Source organism: Lytechinus pictus, chromosome 2 (genome assembly GCF_037042905.1).
Source record: "Lytechinus pictus isolate F3 Inbred chromosome 2, Lp3.0, whole genome shotgun sequence".
Classification (NCBI taxonomy): Eukaryota; Metazoa; Echinodermata; class Echinoidea; order Temnopleuroida; family Toxopneustidae; genus Lytechinus; species Lytechinus pictus.
The window spans coordinates 8,698,399-8,704,398 of record NC_087246.1 but is presented as its reverse complement, the minus strand read 5'-3'; positions in this window follow the sequence as shown (position 1 = coordinate 8,704,398).

Below are 6,000 nucleotides of genomic sequence, written 5' to 3'. Positions count from 1 at the left end.
CATAAGGTGTATCAATATTGAAATCAACCCCATCAAGCTCATCCCAAGTATCTTGTAATCTTTCGACATCCTGTAAATCTGATGAATACGAATTTCGAAGGGGATTTCTTTTCGTCAGGATAATATTCCTTATAACGTTGATGCAATTAAAAAAGAGGCGGGAAATACAATACAATAATTATTGTCCTTTCATGTTATAATATGAATTACGATGTTGGAGTTGTAAGGCTCGGCGTTACAAAATGTTACTGTGTCCTGTCAAGGAGTTGGTCCGGTGGTGCTACTTTGAAGATAAAAATCATAAAGTTGAGTTTGATGAAGGAGAGATTGTTCCCTCCCTTGTTGATGGATCGAGGGACGGTTGCACCACTGAGACAGTCGTGATCGAATAAAAACCAGCTTGCAGGAATCCGCGCGCTCTCCACTTTCTGACTCACTTTCCTGTACATATATGCTTGCCTGGCTGGGTATTAAAATGTCAGGTTATGCGCGCGAATATCATTGCTTTTCTCACTTAGTCCTTGATGGACAAAGAAGGGTTTAGCTTTCGGAGATGTTCTTATTGTACAAGTAAGTAAATATAGCTAACTATATAAATCTATTTTCAATAAATTCAACTCCATTGTCTGTTCAAAGAGTGGAGAGAATTCGGCATACATATTTACATTCCATAAAAATCTTTAATAATGAAGAATGAATGACTTAAAGTAATGAATATATAGCCGTTTAACTTTTTTGCAACATTCTGTCTTTTAAATTTCAAATTATTAACATATGGTTTTAATAAACAAAATGTATTGATGTATCTAGAAGGTAATAACGCATACAATATAGAAAACCTCTCATTGAATACTAAAGGGACTGCTTAGATAAAGTTGGTAATAGCATATACGTTCAACATAATATACCTGTTAGTTTCTACGACCCCATCTTTTCATTCGACTTAAGGAATTAAGTAAAACCAAACAATCTGTCATTTCTAAAGCATAAACAAGGTTATTGCTTTTTTAATACATAAAAAGTAACTTTGTATTCAAAACGGTTTTTTTTATCTATAGACAGTTTGTTTTGCATTCACAGACTATTTGAAAACAATGGCATTACATTCAGAACTATGGTCGAAATATTCAGTACGATACTAATCACGCTAAATGCAAGATCAAATAAGATGTATGAGTATTTGTCTTCATAAATTCACCTGTAAAAATGACACATAATAGACTGAGGTTCATATCTTTACAGTGCTTTTTTAATTTGGCAAGGATCTATTTAACACCTGTTATGGGTGATTTATACCGGTCAAATCATAATTCCTCCTAGGCCATTAATTAATCCAATGTCCTAATCCATTGAAATCTCATTTCGTAATCTACCGCCTCCACCTCTTACAACATAACAACGAAAACCAACACCTAATATTTACCAATTACTGAAATTTTGAATTAGCAAGAATCCGCTCTTTGCACTGAATTAATCAATGAAATAGCTCTGTATCAGTAGTTTAATTTCTTTCAATTTTTAACAAAGCGTAAATAAAGTAACAATTTTCTTATTAATGTCTAAACGCACAACCACAGCTGGGAATTCAAAGAATAATGATGATCTAAGATCCAGCGATTTTTATCATTTGAAATAATACTAAATAGATTCATAACGTGTTATCTTGTCTAAGACGGATTTGAAACGTGAGTGAAAATGTATACACTGAAACTAAATATCGATAAAATCACGAGTAAATAGTTCACTTACTCATCGTGAATACTAAGCATGTAAAAAAATTGATATACATGGATTTTACAGTTATAACGTATAATGAGATTTCATTGTTATAAAAAATAAGTTATATTCTGATCGATTGTAGTTAGATTGCATAGTTCATGACTAAGTCGTTTTCTTTTTTTTATGGCATTCTAGGCCTAATGCCATTGTGATTATTGTATTATTTGAATGGCAAACATACTAATATACATATATATATATAACCATTCTGGTGTGGAACGTGCTACATATAAAATGTTATCATCAAACACATTTCATCATACAGGATTTAGTTTTAATACAATTTTAGATAAATATTAAATGTATTTTCATTCGGTATCACTTCTTACCCTGTCGAGATGGGATCGGGTGTATTTTAATAGAGGATGTAGTTTTTTTTTGCATGCAATATATTTGGAAGTTCAAGTCTACATCTAGTACAAGTGTAGTAGAACTAGCATTTTAGAAACATAACTGAAAAGTTTATGAAAACAAAATTCACAAATGTAGTAGAACTACCATAGATAACTTTCTGAAAAGTTTATAAAAACAAATTCTGATCATCATGACTCATATATCCCAAATACCCATTGTTTTAATATTTCGACTTGCCCCTCATTAGTCATAACTGCATCACAACTGCTCCCAGCCAAATCTTCTGAATTCAGAAGAGTTTTAAGGGACGCGGTCGGTATTTTAAAACCCATTGATTCATAGGCAATTTGATTATTCCCAAGTTTAGTATATCAAACATGTGAATACTCAAGAGTATATTAGAATTTCAACTTTAGCGGCATCTGAAAATATTTATAAGTGTATTTTAATGTTTAAATTTTCCGTAAAAATTAAATTCTGCAAACATAAATAGATTTCAGTAATCTTTTCTTCTTGTAAATGGTTTGTAAATAGATTTTTTACAAGCTTTTTCATAAAAGTGTATAACACTCCCTTATCCCCTTTATTTAATTTCTGACTAACAATATTCAGATTACTGACATCAAGTGGTTATTTTGTGTTGTTTTGCATGTACATTAAATTCTACTGATAAGCCAGCTATTGTTCTCTGTAACGAATGTCCATCTGATGAAGGTGAGAATGAAACAAAGATCGACACGAATTCGTTTGTTTCCCTTGTCCGGAGTGAAATTGTGATTTTTTTTTTCTATTGTAAAGAAAATTGATTTTTGTAATTATGATAATAGAAACTATTAAATAATTATTAACGTACGTAGCAACACTTGCATTTAAAAATATATTTTTTCTAAATATATAATTCTTTCATGTTATTTTAGTAGCACACAATCATGTGATCTTATCGTAACTGTAAAAGTTTAACAGTTTTTTGTTTGATTCAATAAATAGTATTGTTTCCTATACATCTAGACTGGCGCGGAGATTTTTAGCGATTGTTATTACACCCCAGCGATCAACAGACATGATTACGATTTCAAAATATGATAGGTATACAGTCATGTAGGTTTTACTGATATAATGTGGGTTAGATAATGTTTTAATTCTAATGTAACTACGTCTTTATCTTTATCATTACTTCTGAGTGAGAGAAAAATATAAATATATACAAGAATTACTATAACTGCGAATTCAACAAAGTTCGTTAAATAACAACATGGCCAATGCGAGATGATTTATCCTGAACATTGAAAGGTGCCTTTTTATCTCATTTTATATTACCCTGGATGGGTTACCTTGAAGCAATTTCACTCTTGGCAAGACCTATCAGGGTATAATGTCATAAAGCAACCTTGAGGATGAGAGGTTTTACTAAAAATACAAATAGATACCTATTGTTAGCATGGTAAGCAATTCAAGTATATTCAAATCAGATTCAGATTCAAATTATTGTTTTGTGGCAGAAAAAAAAATTGATTTTCACAAATTGCTTAATAAAAGTGACACATATCTCATAATTTTGAAATATACCATCAATTCAGAGAAACCAGAAAAACACATTAAAGATATAGTCACATGGAACGGACATTATTTCTTTTTACTTCATATTTTTCGGTTATTTTGATTCGTTTTGTTTCATTGATAAAAATACTGTCCGAAAACATATGTTCAGGTGTGATAAAACATTTTAATTTCGGTATATTGGGAATGGGTAATCAGGTAACGGTATATGGAAGACGAACTTAGTTTTAAGTATCAACTGTTTTCTGATAACTTCAGGTTCGATGGCCTCATCTACTTGTCTGGATTTTACAGCATCTGAACATATCAAAGCAGTATAAGGTTGTACTGGTGATCAAAGTTACAGGCGATCAAAGCAAAACTGAATTGGGAACGGTGACCACTGTAGTGTTAAAACTAAATTAATGAACGATATGTTGTCCACCCTGACATTGTTGCATGTGTTGTACAAATAAAAAAAATGCTCATAGAAATCAGGGCAATAGGAAAAGGGAACACTACACTACATAACTTACGATTTTTTTTTGGTAATCACCCCTCTCCACCTAAATAATAAATTAAACAAATCCAATGTTGCAACACGATGGTTTTAATTCGCCTGTGTAATCATTTTTCATTCTCGTAACCTTTCCTGATGAGGCACAGTAGTCAGATATATGACATCATAAATGCCTCTATAAAGTACAATTGTAAATTGTATGGCTAGAAATAATTGTTCACATTCGTAAGATGCAACCGAGTCCGAATTGCGATTTGTAGGCTAAATATAGACTTTTATTTTTTCCCCTAAAGAATGATCAGAAAGCAAAGACATAAGGCATGAAATAATCATCTCTGATTAACCCTGATTATTATGTTCTTGAAGATATTATGGACAAACTTTGATAAACCGAAAGGATAAAAATTAGATTGTGCGGTCATCATTTAGCCGTTCATTGTGATTAGTTCGACTAATATTACTGTCTCATATTTCTCGAAATTAATACAAAGCAATTAACCTAATTAGGTTCGTTACTATATATGGGTGTGGCGGTGTTTTATTCACTTCAATAATCCTCACACACAGTTTTAGAGACACTGTGAAAATTTAGGTCCATTTATTTACGTGTAGTAAACATATCAATGGGAAAGTGCTCGTAGAAAATTGATACTGGAAGTTTTAGTATTTTTGTTACACGCGGAAGGCCGAGCCCAGACCGATCACTAAAGCTTTTACATTATTCCAAATGATTGATTTGGAGTGGGTATCCTTTCATTGACTATAAACATGGCATTATGTAGGCCTATATTGGAACCTGCTGGTAAATATGGAAAACACAACTTTTAAAAGTTGAAGGCGTGATCCGCACAGCATATTAACTCCTCAACAGAATAATAACCGTTAATGTCATCCGTGTTACTACATTATGTCTACACCTTCGACCACTCGACCACAGCTAACACTTCCAGAATTGTTTCAATTCTGTTTCTTCCCATCTGTTATGTAGTCTTATTTTCAGAAGTCGTTCGGACGTTAGATTCCCCCCTCCACCTTATTCGACGTGCCAAGTGATATGTCTAAGGGCCTTTAATGATATTTGCCTTCAGATTCTTCTTCTTTCACGTTTAAAGGTCAAGTCCGCCCAAGAAAAATGTTGATTTGAATAAATAGAGAAAAATCAAACAAGCAAAACGCTGAAAATTTCATCAAAATCGGATGTAAAATAAGAAAGTTATGGCACTTTAAAGTTTTGCTTATTTTTCACAAAACAGAGATATGCACAACTCAAATGAGAAAGTTGATGATGTCCCTCACTCACTATTTCTTTTGCTTTTTATTGTTTGACTTATACAATATTTCATTTTTTTTATATTTGACAATGAGGACCAACTTGACTGAATCATATAGTATTAAACAATGCTCATTCCACATGTTCAGGGAGGAATTAATCGTTGTTTCACTTGACAATGAGGAGTAAAATAGAATATTCCCTATTTCATATAATAAAATACAAAATAAATAGTGAGTGGATGACGTCATCAGTCTCCTCATTGCATACCCAACAGGATGTGCATACAACTGTTTTGTGAAATTAAGCAAAAGTTTAACATGTCATAACTTTCTTATTTTACATCCGATTTTGATGAAATTTTCAGTGTTATGCTTGTTGGATTTTTTATTTTTATTTAAATCAAGTTTTTGTTGGGGTGGACTTGTCCTTTAACTCTGTGGGTGTCCGGAGATGACCCCTAGACTTGTGAAATGACAACCGACATCCGTCCATCATATCAATCGAGCACTTCAATCCAACAAATAAATGTGACAGTCTT